The following is a 19,568-nucleotide window of genomic DNA, read 5'->3' as shown; positions in this document are numbered from 1 at the left end:
AGCTTTTTACCAGTGATATTCTTGATTTGTTGATGTAACCTTTTTGGATCAGTAATAGGGATTCTTTCTATTTGCTCACATTCCTGGTTTAACCATTCTTCTTTGGCTTTTTGACATAAGCTTTTAAATTTTTTATCAAAGGACTTATATTCTATAGGATTTGCTTTCTTCTGTCTCCTTCCTTCCATTAGATTTTTGATTTCATCTGTCATCCATTTATTTTTTGTGCTTTTTTTTAGGAATCACTGACTTTACTGATTCTACCAAGGCATCCTTTAGACAGTTAAATTTCATTTCTACATGATTGCTATCATCTTCAACAGATTCTATTTCTAGACTTTAAAATCTATTCCTTAATTCAATTGAAAATTTTTGTCTTAAGTTTTCTTCTTTAATTTATTGCAAGTAATCAAGGGATTTTTCAGGTTCTTGCTTCTTCAGTTTTTCAAGTTTTACTTTTACATGACATACTACTGGGTTATGGTCACTATTACAGTCTGCAATTTTCCTATGGTATTTCCATCAGCACCTTGTCGTACTCTAGCGTTTAGATCTCAATATCTTGAGATTTGCATCCATTCTTTGCTTGTTCAAGCTCTTCACAGAATTTATCTATATCTTCATTTGTTCCATCTGTTGTTGGTGCATATACCTGTATAATTGCTAAATCAATTGGTTGTCCTCTGAATCTAAAAAGGAGTACTCTTTCTCATACTCTTTCTGGGGCAGTATGAGTGTGAGGGCAGTTTGCTGTTCTCGGTGTCGGATGTGGGAGGCCCTGGAGGCTCCAAGCCTCCCGGACGTCTACATCTGCGCCAAGTGCATTGAGATGCAGCTCCTAAGGGACCGTGTAATGGAACTGGAGCTGCAGCTCGATGACCTTCGGCTGGTCAGGGAGAGTGAGGAGTTGATAGAGAGGAGTTGCAGGCAGGTGGTCACGCCGGGGCCATGGGAGGCAGACAAGTGGGTCACGGTTAGGAGGGGGAAGGGGAAGAGTCAGGTAATAGGGAGTACCCTGATGGCTGTACCCCTTAACAATAGGTACTCCTGTTTGAGTACTGTTGGGGGGGACAGCTTACCCGGGGGAAGCGACAGTGGCCGTGCCTCCAGCACAGAGTCTGGCCCTGTGGCTCAGAAGGGTAGGGCAAGGAAGAGGAGGGCAGTTGTGATAGGGGACTCGATAGTAAGGGGGTCAGATAGGCGATTCTGTGGACACAGTCCAGAGACCCGGATGGTAGTCTGCCTCCCTGGTGCCAGGGTCCGGGATATTTCTGATCGTGTCCAAGATATCCTGAAGTGGGAGGGTGAGGAGCCAGAGGTCGTGGTACATATAGGTTCCAATGACATAGGTAGGAAAAGGGATTAGGTCCTGAAAGGAGAATATAGGGAGCTAGGAAGGGAGTTGAGAAAAAGGACCGCAAAGGTAGTAATCTCGGGATTACTGCCTGTGCCACGCGACAGTGAGAGTAGGAATGCGATGAGGTGGAGGATAAATGCGTGGCTGAGGGATTGGAGCAGGGGGCAGGGATTCAAGTTTTTGGATCATTGGGACCTCTTTTGGCGCAGGCGTGACCTGTACAAAAAGGACGGGTTACACTTGAATCCTAGGGGGACCAATATCCTGGCAGGGAGATTGGCGAGGGCTACTGAGGTGACTTTAAACTAGAATGGTTGGGGGGGTGGGAATCAAATTAAAGAGGCTAGGCGTGAGGAGGTTAGTTCACAACAGGGGGATGGGAACCAGTGCAGAGAGACAGGGGGGTGTAAAGTGAGGGTAGAAGCAAAAAGTACTAAGGAGAAGAGTAAAAGTGGCAGGCCGACAAATCCAGGGCAAGCATTAAAAAGGGCCACTTTTCAACATAATTGTATAAGGGCTAAGAGTGTTGTAAAAGAGCGCCTGAAGGCTTTGTGTGTCAATGCAAGGAGCATTCGTAATAAGGTGGATGAATTGAAAGTGCAGATTGTTATTAATGATTATGATATAGTTGGGATCACAGAGACATGGCTCCAGGGTGACCAGGGATGGGAGCTCAACGTTCAGGGATATTCAATATTCAGGAGGGATAGACATGAAGGAAGGGGAGGTGGGGTGGCGTTGCTGGTTAAAGAAGAGATTAATGCAATAGAAAGGAAGGACATAAGCCGGGAAGATGTGGAATCGATATGGGTAGAGCTGCGTAACACTAAGGGGCAGAAGACGCTGGTGGGAGTTGTGTACAGGCCACCTAACAGTAGTAGTGAGGTCGGAGATGGTATTAAACAGGAAATTAGAAACGTGTGCAATAAAGGAACAGCAGTTATAATGGGTGACTTCAATCTACATGTAGATTGGGTGAACCAAATTGGTAAAGGTGCTGAGGAAGAGGATTTCTTGGAATGTATGCGGGATGGTTTTTTGAACCAACATGTCGAGGAACCGACTCGAGAGCAGGCTATTCTAGACTGGGTTTTGAGCAATGAGGAAGGGTTTATTAGTAATCTTGTCGTGAGAGGCCCTTTGGGTAAGAGTGACCATAATATGGTGGAATTCTTCATTAAGATGGAGAGTGACATAGTTAATTCAGAAACAAAGGTTCTGAACTTAAAGAGGGGTAACTTTGAAGGTATGAGACGTGAATTAGCTAAGATAGACTGGCAAATGACACTTAAAGGATTGACGGTGGATATGCAATGGCAAGCATTTAAAGGTTGTATGGATGAACTACAACAATTGTTCATCCCAGTTTGGCAAAAGAATAAATCAAGGAAGGTAGTGCACCCGTGGCTGACAAGAGAAATTAGGGATAGTATCAATTCCAAAGAAGCAGCATACAAATTAGCCAGAGAAAATGGCTCACCTGAGGACTGGGAGAAATTCAGAGTTCAGCAGAGGAGGACAAAGGGCTTAATTAGGAAGGGGAAAAAAGATTATGAGAGAAAGCTGCCAGGGAACATAAAAACTGACTGTAAAAGCTTTTATAGGTATGTAAAAAGGAAAAGACTGGTAAAGACAAATGTAGGTCCCCTACAGACAGAAACAGGTGAATTGATTATGGGGAGCAAGGACATGGCAGACAAATTGAATAATTACTTTGGTTCTGTCTTCACTAAGGAGGACATAAATAATCTTCCAGAAATAGTAGGGGACAGAGGGTCCAGTGAGATGGAGGAACTGAGCGAAATACATGTTAGTAGGGAAGTGGTGTTAGGTAAATTGAAGGGATTGAAGGCAGATAAATCCCCAGGGCCAGATGGTCTGCATCCTAGAGTGCTTAAGGAAGCAGCCCAAGAAATAGTGGATGCATTAGTGATAATTTTTCAAAACTCGTTAGATTCTGGACTAGTTCCTGAGGATTGGAGGGTGGCTAATGCAACCCCACTTTTTAAAAAAGGAGGGAGAGAGAAACCGGGGAATTATAGACCGGTTAGCCTAATGTCGGTGGTGGGAAAACTGCTGGAGTCAGTTATCAAAGATGTGATAACAGCACATTTGGAAAGCGGTGAAATCATCGGACAAAGTCAGCATGGATTTGTGAAGGGAAAATCATGTCTGACGAATCTCATTGAATTTTTTGAGGAAGTAACTAGTAGACTGGATAGGGGAGAACCAGTGGATGTGGTATATTTGGATTTTCAGAAGGCTTTTGACAAGGTCCCACACAGGAGATTAGTGTGCAAACTTAAAGCACACGGTATTGGGGGTAAGGTATTGATGTGGATGGAGAATTGGTTAGCAGACAGGAAGCAAAGAGTGGGAATAAACGGGACCTTTTCAGAATGGCAGGCGGTGACTAGTGGGGTACCGCAAGGCTCAGTGCTGGGACCCCAGTTGTTTACAATATATATTAATGACTTGGATGAGGGAATTAAATGCAGCATCTCCAAGTTTGCGGATGACACAAAGCTGGGTGGCAGTATTAGCTGTGAGGAGGATGCTAAGAGGATGCAGGGTGACTTGGATAGGTTGGGTGAGTAGGCGAATTCATGGCAGATGCAATTTAATGTGGATAAATGTGAAGTTATCCACTTTGGTGGCAAAAATAGGAAAACAGATTATTATCTGAATGGTGGCCGATTAGGAAAAGGGGAGGTGCAACGAGACCTGGGTGTCATTATACACCAGTCATTGAAAGTGGGCATGCAGGTACAGCAGGCGGTGAAAAAGGCAAATGGTATGCTGGCATTTATAGCGAGAGGATTTGAGTACAGGAGCAGGGAGGTACTACTGCAGTTGTACAAGGCCTTGGTGAGACCATACCTGGAGTATTGTGTGCAGTTTTGGTCCCCTAATCTGAGGAAAGACATCCTTGCCATAGAGGGAGTACAAAGAAGGTTCACCAGATTGATTCCTGGGATGGCAGGACTTTCATATGAAGAAAGACTGGATGAACTGGGCTTGTACTCGTTGGAATTTAGAAGATTGAGGAGGGATCTGATTGAAACGTATAAAATCCTAAAGGGATTGGACAGGCTAGATGCAGGAAGTTTGTTCCCGATGTTGGGGAAGTCCAGAACAAGGGGTCACAGTTTGAGGATAAAGGGGAAGCCTTTTAGGACCGAGATTAGGAAAAACTTCTTCACTCAGAGAGTGGTGAATCTGTGGAATTCTCTGCCACAGGAAGCAGTTGAGGCCAGTACATTGGGTATATTTAAGAGGGAGTTAGATATGGCCCTTGTGGCTACGGGGATCAGGGGGTATGGTGGGAAGGCTGGGGCGGGATTCTGAGTTGGATGATCAGCCATGATCATAATAAATGGCGGTGCAGGCTCGAAGGGCCAAATGGCCTACTCCTGCACCTATTTTCTATGTTTCTATGTTTCTATGTTTCTATATTGCCCAATGTCCTAAAACACTTTTTGCCATGTTTTCATCCATAAGAATTCCTACTCCATTAGTATAGGATGTCCCAAGAATAAATTAGTGTTTTATTTCTATTCTGACATGTTCCAGCACGTATCCAACGAACTTCGCTAATTCCCATGATGCTAATCTTTAGTCTTTCCATTTCATTTATCACATTGTCCAATCGTCCTGCTTGATATAAGGTTTTTACATTCCAAGTGGCAATAATTTTCTTTTGTGTTACTTGAATTTTATGAGCAGTAGCTTGATGACGGTCGGGGATCCCCTGCTTACCAGAATCAACCCTACCGAGCGAAGCATCTTCAGAATTGTCTTGAATATCCTCTTGACGCTGTTGTTGTGTGATACATTTTGTGAGTTTGACCATGGTTTTCTTCGCAAATAGATTCTAGGAAACCTGGTATCTAGCAACGGTGGTTTGCTATTGCCTACCGTTGGGCAAACTAAAGAAATCGCCATTTCTCTTCCCAAATGTTCATCCGCCTGTACAACAGCCGTTGACATTTGAGGTCCTAGCTCGTCCGCCTTCTCTGTCATAAGTTCAATTACTGAACCTGCCGGATCTGCCGTTGGCCTTCGCTCGTATCCTGAGCAGGAACCCTTGCAGGTGCTACCGTTCCGGGTCAGAGTGACCCTGGGAGCAATGAATGACTAAGGGGTAACTCCACTTTCCCCAAAGCTCTGAAAGTCTCCAATTAGAGCCTCATCACCGGTTGCAGTTTGGAGTCATACCCAGGACAAATCCATGCTAGTACCTTTTCTGTAATGCCATTGGCTCTTATCTTGTTAAGCAACCTGATATGTGGTGCCTTGACCAAGTCCTTCTGAAAATCCAGATAAACCACATCCACTGACTCCCCTTTGTCTATCCTGCTTGCTGTTTTCTTAAAGAATTCCGACAGATTTGTCAGACAAGTTTTCCCCTTTAGAAAACCGTGCTGACGTTGGCTTATTTTATCTTGTATCTCCAAGTACTATGAAGCCTCATCCCTAATAATTGACTCCAACATCTTTCCAACAACTGAGGTTAGGCTAACTGGCCTATAATTTTCTTTCTTTGGCCTCCCTCCCTTCTTTAAGAATGCTGTGACATTTACAATTTTACAGTGCTCCGGAACCATTCCAGAATCTACTGATTCTCGAAAGATCATTACTAATTCCTCCTCAGTCTCTTAAGTCACCTCTTTTAGAACTCTAGAGTGTAGTCTATCTGGTCCAGGTGACTTATCTACCTTTAGACCTTTTAGCTTCCCAAGCACCTTCTCCTTAGTAATAGTAATGACTCTTCTCCTGCTGACATGCTCTAATTTCTGTCATCGAATAGTGTTTTCCACAGTGAAGACTGATGCAAAATACTCATTAAAATCCTTCGTTATTTCTTTGTTCTCCATTAGTACCTCTCCAGCGTCATTTTCCAACAGTCCGATATCCTCTCTCGTCTCTCTCTTTTAGTCTGTATATATATATCTGAAAAAACTTCTAATATAACCCCTTTTATACTATTGGCTTGCTTATTTTAATATTTCATCTTTTCTCTCTTTATGGCTTTTTTAGTTGCTTTCCATTGTTTTTTTAAAAGCTTCCCAATCCTCTATCTTTCTGCTTTTATTTGCTATATTAAGACCATAAGACATTAGAGAAGAATTTGGCCATTTAGCCCACCGAGTGTGCTCCATGGCTGATCCTGGATCCCACTCAACCCCATGCATCTGCCTTCTTGCTATATCCTTTGATGTCCTGACCAATCAGGAAACCTTCAACTTCTGCTTTAAATATACCCACGGACTTGGTCTCCACCGCAGTCTGTGGCAGAGCATTCCACAGATTCACTACTCTCTGGCTAAAAAAAAAGTTCCTCTTTACCTCTGTTCTAAAAGGTTGCCCTCAATTTTGAGTCTGTGCCCTTTAGTTCTGATACCCCCACCACAGAAAAATCTTCTCCACATCTACCCTATCTAGTCCATTCAACGTTTGGTAGGTTTCAATGAGATCTCCACGCATTCTTCTAAATTCCAGTGAGTACATGCCCAAAGCTTCAAAACACTCCTCTTATGTTAACCCCTCCATTCCCAGAATCACCTCGAGAACCTCCTCTGGACTCTCTCCAATGACACCATGTCCTTTCTGAAATATGGTGTCCAAAACTGTTGACAATACTCCAAGTGTAGCCTGACTAGTGTCTTATAATGCCTCAGCATTATCTCCTTGCTTTTATATTCTCTTCCCCTTGCAATGAATACCAACATTACATTTGGCTTCTTTACATCCAACTCACCCTGTAAACCTTCTGGGAGTCTTGCACGTGGACTCCTAAGTCCCTTTGCACATCTAAAGTTTGAATTTTCTCTCCATTTAGATAATACTCTGCACTATTGCTCCTTTTACCAAAATGCCTTATCATACATTTCCCAACACTGTATGCCATCTGCCGCATGTTTGCCCATTCTTCCTATTTGTCTAAGTCCTGCTGCAACCACATTCTTTCCTCAGCACTACCTACCCCTCCACCTAACTTTGTATCATCTGCAAACTTTGCCTCTAAGTTATCAATCCCATTATCTCAATCACTGACAAACCTGCCCTCACTTTTGCTTTTATGCTGCCTCTGACTAGCCTTATCAGCCATGGTCACCTCATCCTCCCTTTAGAATACATCTTTTTCTTTGGGATGTAACTTTCCTGCACCTGCCATCATCCCTGTTGGTGTACCCTTCCAATGAAGGGAGGCCAGCTCCTCTCCCACACCTCTGTAATTCCATTTACTCCACTCTAATGCTGATATATTCAATTTTAACTTCTCCTTCTCAAACTGCAGGGTGAATCAAATGATGATCACTGCCTCCTCAGGGTTCTTTCACCTTAAGCTTCCAAATCAAACCTGGGTCATTATATACTCCCATTCCAGAAATACCATTCCCCTCGTTGACTCAACCACAAAGTGCTTTGAAATGCAAGCTCATGAGCTTTTTACAGATTCTTTCCTCTGGAATCTGGCACCAATGGGATTTTCCTAATTTTACTGCATATTGATATCCCAAGTGATTATCACAACATTGCCCTTTCTCTATGCCATTTCTATCTCCCATATTCGCCGGCTGGTGGCACAGTGAGATCAGCAGTGGACTCCAGAGCGAAGGTTCCCCAGTTCGAATCCAGGTCAGGCCACGGTCTCCATCCGTGCCGGGTTGAGTGTAGTGTTAGCCACTCAGCCTCATAAAAAATACAAGGGTCGAGTCAGGAACATTCATAACATGACCCGGTTAATCCTAACACCACGTGCCAGACAAGAAGGCTGAATGTCTGGTACGACACGCTTAAAAAAAAAAATCTCCCATTGCAGATTGTAGCCCGCATCCTAGCTACTGTTTGGAAGCCTGTATATAACTTCCATCATTTATATTGCAGTCAGTTTCTTAATTCTACCCCCAAGAATTCTACATCTTCCAATCCTATATCACCTTTCCTTCAAGGATTTGATTTTATCTTTTGCTAATAGAGCTACCCATCTGCTCTGCCTACCCGTCAGTCTTGTTGATACAATGTGTATCCTTGGATGTTAAGCTCCTAACTAAACGCTGCCTGGTCAGGGTGAAAAGCATTATCAAGGATGCATCTCACCCGAACCATGGACTTTTTACTCTCTTCCCATCTGGTAGACACTACAGAAGCCTCCGCTCCTGCACCAGCAGGCTCACGAAGATCTTCTTCCATGAGGCCGTGACCCTGCTGAACCTCACATCACAGCGCTAAGCAATATTGCACCCATATTGGACTGTCTCAGAACTTCTATATTTGTATGCTGTAGCACTTACTTTTTATTCACAGTTATTTTGTAAATAATGCTATTCTTTTGCACTTCTGGTCAGATGCTAATTGCATTTCATTGGCTTTGTATCTGTACTCAGTACAATGACAATAAAGTTGAATCTAATCTAATCTAATGATCCTCTTTCAGCCACGACTGAGAGATGCCCACAACATCATACCTACCAACCTCTAACTGTGCCACAAGATCATCTACCTTCACACCTGTAAAGATCCTTAAGAAGGCTTATGGAATACCTGCTTTTATTAGTCAGGGCATTGAGTTCAAAAGTCAAGAGGTTATGTTGTAATTTTAAAAACTCTGGTTGGGCCACATCTGGAGTGTTGCATATGGTTCTGTTTGCCCCACTATAAGAAGGACGTTGAGGCTTTGGAGAGGGTGCAGAAGCACTTTACCAGGATTCTCTCTGGTTTAGAGGGCATGTGCTATCCAGACAGGTTGGACAAACTTTTCTGTGTAGCATCGGAGGCTGAGCAGAGATCTAATAGAGGCTTACAGGATTATGAGAGGCAGTAAATTGTTCCCACCCCAACAGTATCCAAATCAGTATTCTTATTATTGAGGAGAATATCCACAGGTGTTCTCTGCATTACCTGCTGATTCCTTTTCTCTCTCCTGACAGTCACACAGGTACGTGCCTCTTACAACTTAGGGGTGACTACCTCCCTGTAGCTCCTATCTATCACCTTCTCATTTTCCCATATGAGACAAAGTTCATCCAGCTGCAGCACTGGTTCCTTAACACAGCCTCTAGGGATGTGCAGCTTGATTCACTTCATGCAGGTGCAGTTATCAGGGAAGCTGGAGGACTCTCAAATTTCCAACACCTTTCACAAGGAACATACCACTACCTCTGGATCTACTCTCAATGCGTTAGCTATGTACTAACAGAAAAAAAGCACCTGAAGCTTTCTTACTTACTTAGAACCTCCACCTGTGTTTGCTCAAGCCCATTCTCACCCAAGCCTGTTGAGCCGAAGCTGCACCACTCTAACGATGGCCCCCTCGCACAATGGCCACTCCTATTCCTGAAACTCTAGTTTCTATCTCCCTCAAGTACCAGGTTACAACCTAGACTGTACACGTCTGTCCTATTTTGCTTTGACAAGCAACAATTAAGGAAGATTCTCCACTGTGTTAATACTGCAATGCAGAGGTGGCCCCTGCTTTTAGTGACATGAAAATTGCTTTTGAATCTACCACTCATTTGGCCATCAAAATGATGGATGACTGGCTAAGCCTATATTAGTGGTGTTGGTTAAATATCTAGAAAACGCCTTTGCAACAATTGGCGAGGCAAATTGGTGACATGAAATTTATTATCCACATTATCTACTTAATGTGTTATCATAATCTCAAATCCTGCATATTCTGTTGATTTTGTTTTCCTTTACAGCATTAAATTAACAAAGAATTTCATGAATGGAAGCCAATTATGAAATTGGAATTTAATTAATGTTATGGTCAGTTTGCTCAAGAATAGATTACCTACTAGCATATAATCAGACAGACTGATTATTTCCATCTAGTTCATTAGTAACAATGTTAAGCCAGTGATAGATAAAGGTACTCAGATTTAATTACAAACCCAGAAAGCATTTTTACAATGAATTATGTCATTAATGCAATGAAAGCATATGTTTTAGGTTTCAAGTAGAAAAATGCGTGAGGTAGTTATCTTCTTCAAGAATTGCAACAAATGTGCACATACTTGGAGTCATCAGCTAAGTCTCCACATTCTAGGGAGATCCTGTGAAAGGGTAGTTTTCAGACCACTTCCCTTAACGCCCCTTCAGTTGTTATGTTGAACTCCTAGCCCTTAAGTGCAAAGGATCTCACTCCTACTTTCCTGGAGGTGGGGGTTTTACAACAGATAACACAATCTGTCTTCTCCCCTGCTTTTTAGCTTTCAGACAACTCAACATCTGAGTCGCCAGAACACAGTACAGGGCTGTGGCATTTTGTGGTGTTCCTTTCTAAATCTACAGCCCTGATATGATTTGGCATAATAAATGGTAGCAGCACAATTATGCATAACTGCATCATTATTGGGATCCATGCTGTTAGACTTATACGGTAGCATCAGCCAGCAACAGTGTCCCTGCACTCTGATACAGGGATTGAAGTCCAAGCATTGGACGTGTATTGACATAGGTAAACAATGAAATGCAAGATTAGTGCCCCAATTCAGAAGCAAATAGGCAACACACACAAAATGCTGGAGGAATTCAACAGGCTAGGCAGCATCTATGGAAAAGATAACAATCAATGTTTTGGGCCCAGATCCTTCTGCAGAACTGAAGAGAAAATGCTGAGGAGTAGATCTCAAAGGTGGGGGGGGGGGAGCTGGGGGGGGGGGGGGAGAGAGAAACACAAGCTGATAGACGAAACCTGAAGTGGGAGGGGTGAAGTAAAGAGCTGGTGAAGGAGATACAGGGCTGGAGAAGGGGGAGTCTGATAGAAGAGGACAAGCCATGGAAGAAAGGAAAGGGGGGAGGAGCACCAGAAGGAGGTGATGGGCAGGCAAGGAGATAAGGTGGGAGAGGGAACAGGGGATGGGGAATGGTGAAGGAGATGGGGGGGAGGAGGGGGCATTACCGGAGGTTCGAGAAATCAATGTTCATGCCATCAGGTTGGAGCAGATAGGCAAATCAGTTTGTGAAGGGTATTCAGAGAATCTGGCTATGGAATTTCCCGTGGTAAGCACATTGATCATTGTATAGGATATCGCTTTCAACCCCACTGATTATCAGTGTTCTTAATGCTCTGGCTATTAACTTTAATTTTACACTGGTCCACTTCCCTGCCTCAGTTTGCCATTCAGTGATCTCTTCATGTGCATCTATTTTAAATCCAATAATAATTGTGGTGAAAAAGTACGCATAATGATGCCTCATTATGCAGCTCCAGAGAATAACATTTTATTGGTGGAGTTTGGGGTTGGGAAATCATTATTATAATCATACTCACTGAGCAATCTATTCAAATACATAAATAGAAGTCATTTCTGTAACCAGTATATCTTTATTTTCATGAACTGAGATCAATAACAGCCTGCATTTATAAAGCCTTAATAGATTGCAGAGATTCTCTATTGTCATAGAGTACACAGGTATAATTTTTGTTTAAATCTTCCACTGTTAACTCCACCGTGAATCTCAGCAGTTTGAATTCACAGGTTGCTATAGCTTAAAAATAAAGATTAAAATTCAGATTGGTGCTTCCTTCAATGTTAAAGCATAATGTGAAGGAATTAGTGAAATAAAATCAGGAAATCTTTGAAGCATCTAAGGAGGGACGAACAGAGTTAATACTTGAGGTTGAAAACCATTCATCGGAACTGAGAGAAGAGTGAAAACCAGTTAGCCTGATATTGCACAATGTTGGGGTTGGGGTTCATATGATAAAAGGAATATTTCTGATAGGGCTAGGTCAAGGTTGCAATGGAATTATGCAGAAGATAAGTGATCCTGTTCATATAAACAAACTGTTGGAGGAACTCAGCAAGAAAGCCAGAATCTGTAGAAGGAAATGGACGGTTGATGTTTCGTCTGGACTCTCCATTCCCCTCTACAGATTCTACCTGAAGAGCTGAGTTCCTCTAGTAGTTTCATGCTTTGTTTCAGATTCCAATATCTGTGCTCTCCAGTGTCTCTCTGGCCCTGTTGGTAGATCAGTGAGGTCACTTAGAGACAAAACAAATAAAAATCACAGCAAGTCACATTTTACAAATGGCTGACCTATGCAGAAATGGGCAGTGATACAAAAAAGTGAATTCCCCAAAGCTCTAAAATGTAACATTACTTGAGATGGATGCAATGTCCTATAAACAATCTCATCTCCAGATTCCTCAACCTGAGACAGAACACATCCCTTTGCATCTAGATACTTTGACTTCTTGTCTATCAGACTATCTTCAGTAAAGACATAGTCTGCTAGACAAGAGGTCAGGTATCCTGTGCCATGATAATCCTCAAAAGTGGTGCCTCACAAGGCTGTGTCCTCAGCCCTCAACTCTACTCTCTGTACATTCACAACAGCATGGCCAGATTGCGCTCTACCTCCATCTACAAGTTGAAGGTGACACCACTGTAGTGGGATGAACCTCAAAGAGATGAGAGGGTGAACAGCTTTAATTTCCTCAGCATAAACTCAGCCAGTGAAGGAGAGAAGCTTTGAGACTTTGACTCAAGAGGCTTCAATGAGAAGAGGCTAAGGACGAGCTTGTTTCCAGTCAGTCTTTACAAAGTTTCCTGAGACGGTGATGTGCCTCTCATGTGAGGTGTGGCAGTCTTGGGGGAACTCCCCTCTCCTGCCGAGTCACATCTGCCAGAAGTGCATGCGGCTGGGCGATATGGGAGACCGTGTAAGGAATCTGGAGCAGCAGCTAGATGACCTTTGACTCATAAGGGAGAATGAGGCAGTCATAGATGAGAGCTACAGGGAGGTAGTCACACCTAGGCTGTCAGAAGCAGGTAGTTGGGTGACAGTCAGAGAGGGGAAAGCGAAGGTGAGCAGACAGGTAGTGCAAAGCACCCCTGCAGCCATTCCCCTGAATAATAAGTTTACTGTCCTGGATACTGTTGGTGGAGACGACCAACCAGGTGTGAGCCATGGTGGCAGGGCCTCTGGCACTGCCTGACCCGGTGGTGCAGAAGGGTGGGATGGAGAAGAGGAGAGCTGTCGTCATTGGAGACTCTATAGTCAGGGGAGCAGACAGGAGATTTTGTGGACGTGAGAAGGACACTCGCATGATTTGCTGCCTCTGCATGCCAGGACATGGAATGTCTCTGACTGGGTGCACGACATCCTGGTACGACAGGGAAAGCCACCAGAAGTCGTGATACTTGTTGGCACCAACAACATAGGCGGGAAGAGGGATGAGGCCCTGAAGTGTGAGTTTTGGGAACTAGGCAGAAGGCTGAAGAACAGGACCTCAAGTGTGGCGTTCTCAGGATTGCTGCCAGTACTATGTGATAGTGATGGTAAGAATTGGAGGAGATGGCAGTTGAATGCGTGGCTGAGGAGTTTGTACAGGGAGCAGGGTTTTAGATTTTTGCATCACTGGGATCTCTTCTGGGGAAGGTGGGACATGTACAGATTGGATGGGTAGCACCTGAACTCGAGGGGGAGCAATATCCTTGCAGGTAGGTTTGCTAGCATGGTTCCGGAGGGCTTAAACTAATTTGCAAGGGGGATGGGACCTGGAGCAATAGAGCAGTGAAAGAAATGCGTGGAGTAAGCCAGATCTAACATATAGAGAGGTATTGAGGAAAGAGAAGCAGAATAAACGGTGTGAAGGTAGTAAGGTAGAAGGGCTGAAGTGTGTGCACCTCAATGCAAGAAGCATCAGGAACAAAGGTGATGAACTGAGAGCCTGCATACATACATGAGACTTTACAGAGACTTGGCTGGCACCGGGGCAGGATTGGATTCTCAATATTCGAGGATTTCAGTGTTTTAAATGGGATGGGGGGGGAGGGGAGGAGGGATGGCATCGCTGGTCAGGGATACCATTACAGCTACAGAAAGGGTGGGTAATGTAGCAGGATCCTCTTTTTAGTCAGTATGGGTGGAAGTCAGGAACAGGAAGGGAGCAGTTACTCTATTGGGGGTATTATATAGGCCTCCTGGTAGCAGCAGAGATACAGAGGAGCTGATTGGGAGGCAGATTCTGGAAAGGTGCAAAAATAATGGGGTTATTATCATGGGTGATTTTAACTTCCTTGATATTGATTGGCACCTGATTAGTTCCAAGGGTTTGGAAGGGGCAGAGTTTGTTAAGTGTGTCCGGGATAGATTCCAGTCACAGTATGTTGACAGACTGACTAAGGGGAATGCCATACTAGATCTAGTATTAGGTAATGAACCGGGTCAGGTCACAGATCTCTCAGTGGGTGAGCATCTGGGGGACAGCGACCACTGTTCCCTGGCCTTTAGCATTATCATGGAAAAGGATAGAATCAGAGAGGACAGGAAAATTTTTAATTAGAGAAGGGCAAATTATGAGGCTATAGGGCTAGAACTTGCAGGTGTGAATTGGGATAATGTTTTTGCAGGGAAATGTACTATGGACATGTGGTCGATGTTTAGAGATCTCTTGCAGGATGTTAGGAATAAATTTGTCCCGGAGAGGAAGATAAAGAATGGTAAGGTGAAGGAACCATGGGTGACAAGTGAGGTGGAAAATCTAGTCAGGTGGAAGAAGGCAGCATACATGAGGTTTAGGAAGCAAAGATCAGATGCATCTATTGAGGAATATAGGGTAGCAAGAAAGGAGCTTAAGAAGGGGCTGAGAAGAGCAAGAAGGGGGCATGAGAAAACCTTGGCGAGTAGGGTAAAGGAAATCCCCAAGGCATTCTTCAATTATGTGAAGAACAGAAGGATGACAGGAGTGAAGGTAGGACCGATTAGAGATAAAGGTGGGAAGATGTGCCTGGAGGCTGTGGAAGCGAGCGAGGTCCTCAATGAATACTTCTCTTTGGTATTCACCAATGAAAGGGAACTTGATGACAGTGAGGACAATATGACTGAGGTTGATGTTCTGGAGCATGTTGATATTAAGGGAGAGGAGGTGTTGGAGTTGTTAAAATACATTAGGACGGATAAGTCCCCGGGGCCTGATGGAATATTCCCCAGGCTGCTTCACATGGCGAGAGAATGCTGAGCCTCTGGCTAGGATCTTTATGTCCTCATTGTCCACGAGAATGGTACTGGAGGACTGGAGGGAGGCGAATGTTGTCCCCTTGTTCAAAAAAGGTAGTAGGGATAGTCCGGGTAATTATAGACCAGTGAGCCTTACGTCTGTGGTTGGAAAGCTGTTGGAAAAGATTCTTAGAGATAGGATCTCTGGGCATTTAGAGAATCATGGACTGATCAGGGATAGTCAGCATGGCTTTGTGAAGGGCAGATCGTGTCCAACAAGCCTGATAGTGTTCTTTGAGGAGGAGACCAGGCATATAGGTGAGGGTAGTGCAGTGGATGTGATCTGTATGGATTTTAGTAAGGCATTTGATGAGGTTTCACATGGTAGCCTTATTCAGAAAGTCAGAAGGCATGGGATCCAGGGAAGTTTGGCCAGGTATATTTAGAATTGGCTTGCCTGCAGAAGGCAGAGGGTGGTGGTGGAGGGAGTACATTCGGATTGGAGGGTTGTGTCTAGTGGTGTCCCACAAGGATCGGTTCTGGGACCTCTACTTTTCGTGATTTTTATTAACGACCTGGATATGGGGGTATAAGGGTGGGTTGGCAAGTTTTCAGATGATGCAAAGGTTGGTGGTGTTGTAGATAGTGTAGAGGATTGTCGAATATTGCAGAGAGACATTGATAGGATGCAGAAGTTGGCTGAGAAGTGGCAGATGGAGTTCAACCCAGAGAAGTGTGAGGTGGTACACTTTGGAAGGACAAACTCCAAGGCAGAGTAGAAAGGCAGGATATTTGGTAGTGTGGAGGAGCAGAGGGATCTCAGGGTACATGTCCACAGATCCCTGAAAGTTGCCTCACAGGTAGATAGGGTAGCTAAGAAAGCTTATGGTGTGTTAGCTTTCATAAGTCGAGGGATAGAGTTTAAGAGTCGCAATGTAATGATGCAGCTCTGTAAGACTCTGGTTAGGCCACACTTGGAGTATTGCGTCGCCTTCTGGTCACCTCCCTATAGGAAGGATGTGGAAACATTGGAAAGGGTACATAGGAGATTTACCAGGATGCTGCCTGGTTTAGAGAGTATGCATTATGATCAGAGATTAAGGGAGCTAGGGCTTTACTCTTTGGAGAGAAGGAGGATGAGAGGAGACATGATAGAGCTATACAAGATATTAAGAGGAATAGATAGAGCGGATAGCCAGCTCCTCTTCCCTCGGGCACCACTGCTCAGTACAAGAGGACATGGCTTTCAAGGTAAGGGGTGGGAAGTTCAAGGCAGATATTAGAGGAAGTTTTTTTACTCAGTGGTTGGTGCGTGGAATGCACTGCCTGAGTCAGTGGTGGAGGCAGATACACTAGTGAAATTTAAGAGACTACTAAACAGGTATATGGAGGAATTTAAGGTGGGGTGGGTATATGGGAGGCAGGGTTTGAGGGTCGGCACAACATTGTGGGCCGAAGGGCCTGTACTGTGCTGTACTATTCTATGTTCTATGTTCTATAAACAACACTGAGGATCTCACGTGGTCTGTACATATTGGCTGTGTGGTGAAAAAGGCACATCAGTGCCTCTTTCATCTCAGGCAGTTGAAAAAGTTTGGTATGGCCCCCCAAATCCTCAGAACTTTCTATAGGGGAACAATTGAGAGCATCCTGACTGGTTGCATCACTGTCTGGTATGGGATCTGTACTTCACTCAATTGCAGGACTCTGCAGAGAGTGGTGTGGACAGCCCAGCACATCTGTAGATGTGAGCTTCCCACCACTCAGGATATTTACAGAGACAGGTGTGTAAAAGGGCCCGGGAGGATCATTGGAGACCCGAGTCACCCCAACCACGAACTGTTCCAGCTGCTACCATCCAGGAAGCGGTACAGCAGCATGAAAGCCAGGACCAACAGGCTCCGGGACAATTTCTTCCACCAGGCCATCAGACTGCTTAATTCATGCTGATGCAACTGTATTTCTATGTTATATTGACTATCCTGTTGTACATAATATTATAAATTACTATAATTGCACATTGCACATTTGAATGGAGACATAACGTAAAGATTTTTACTCCTCATGTATATGAATGATGTAAATAATAAAGTTAATTCAACTCAGATAACAATGTATCGGAACATAAGAATGAGATAGAGAGCCTCATGGCATGTTGTCCGTACAACATTTCTCTGAAACAAAAATAAAAGAGCCGGTCATTCTCTGTAGGAAGTGGGACAGTGCACACTTTACTGCTTACATCAATGATTTTGACTTCAAGGCGGTTGACAGCTTTAAGTTCTGAGGGGTTAACATCACCGATAGCCCGTCCTGGTGCAAACTTGTTGATACCATGGCCAAAACATTGCAGCAACACTTCTACTTTCTCAGGAGGATGAAGAAATTTGGCATTTTTGACCCTCACCAATTATTTGTAAATGCACCATAAAAAGCATCCTATCCAAATACATCAGAGCTTGACATGGAAACTGCTCTGCACAAAACCTCAAGAAACCATAGAGGATTTTGCACACAGCTCAGCAAATCATGGAAACCAACCTCCTTTCCATGGATATTCTGCCTCAGTAAATCAGTCTACTAATCAAAGATCCCCGCCCAGTACAGATTTTCTTGCTTCTATCTTCCCTAACCCCTTGGGCAGTAGATTCAGAAGCTTGGATGCATGTACTATCGGGCTCAAGGACAGATTCCATCCTGCTGTTAAAAAAATATTGAACAGTACCCTACATGGCCTCCTGACCTCACAATTTACCTTGTTATGGCCTTGCACCTTACTGTCTACCTGTACTGCACTTTCTCTGCAGTTCTTGGTCAGGTCAGAGACATTCAAGTCCAGTTACTAGGAAAGTTACAAGAGGTCCAGGTACGATCTCCAGAAAGCTATCTCACGACAATTCCAGAATAAACTTGAATCAATGAAGGATGCTTGACACTTGTGGCAGAGCTTGAATGCTGTCACCTCTTTTAAAGTAAAATCAAGCAACATAGGCAACAACAGGCTTCGCTTCCAGATGAGCTTGGTGCATCCTGCGCTTACTTTGACCACACCACAACATGGAGGAACTCATTTCCAAAGCCCCCGTTGATTCTGCGATCTCAGTCTCTGAGGCTGACATGTGAGCATCCTTCGGGGGGAGAACCCAAGAAAAGTATTTGACTCAGATGGGGTACCGGGCCGAGTACTAAGGACCTGTGCTGATCAACAGGCTGGTGTGTTCACTGAGGTCTTTAAGCTCTCGCATCAGCAGTCTGAGCTACCCACCTGCTTCAAGAGGACTTCACTTATACTGATGTCTAAGAAGAATATAGTAACCTTCTCAATGACTATCGCCTGGTAGCACTTACATCCACAGTAATAACGCAAACACGAGGAATTCTGCAGATGCTGGAAATTCAAGCAACACACATCAAAGTTGCTAGTGGATGCAGCAGGCCAAGCAGCATCTCTAGGAAGAGGTAGAGTCGACGTTTCAGGCTGAGACCCTTCGTCAGGACTTGTGAGGTTGGTGATGAAATACATCAACTCTTGCCTGAGAAGCAACTTGGATTTGCCCCAATTTGCCTACTCTCACAACTGGTGCACAGCAGGTGCCATCTCATTGGCTCTTCACTCAACCCAGGAGCATCCAGACAGCAAAGATGTACACATCAAGATGCTCTTTATAAACTATAGCACGGCATTCAATAGCATTATCCCCTCAGATCTAATCAATAATCTTCTAGACCTTGGCCTCATTACCTCTTTATGCAATTGGATCCTCAATGTCCTCACTTGCACACCCCAGTCAGTTCAGATTGGCAATAATATAGCCCTCACATTCTCTATAAAGCACAGGTACACCATGTCTATGTGCGTAGACCCGTGCTCTACATGTTTTACACTTATGACTGTGTGGCTAAGCACAGTTCCAATGCCATATGTAAGTTTGCTGACACCACTGTCACTGGCAGACTCAAAGGTCATGATGAATCAGCATGTAGGAGGAAGATTGAGGAAGCTAAAGGAGAAGATCCAGGTGGCTAAAGAGGAATACAGGAGAGAGCTGGAGAACAAGCTTCGGCAGAGTAGCACATGGGAGGTGTGAAGAGGCATGAAGAGCATCACTGGCTTCAGTCAGCCTAGCTGTGGAGCTCCAGAATGCAGTCATGAATGGCTTAATGAGTTAAACCAATTCTTCAATAGGTTTGACGATTGCTGTCCTGTTCACACCCCCCACAGAGCACCAGCCCCGGTACCGAAACACCCAATGC

Source organism: Mobula birostris, chromosome 2, assembly GCF_030028105.1.
Source record: "Mobula birostris isolate sMobBir1 chromosome 2, sMobBir1.hap1, whole genome shotgun sequence".
NCBI classification, from domain to species: Eukaryota; Metazoa; Chordata; class Chondrichthyes; order Myliobatiformes; family Myliobatidae; genus Mobula; species Mobula birostris.
The sequence above is the reverse complement of the archived record's forward strand: the minus strand, read 5'-3'. Positions refer to the sequence as shown.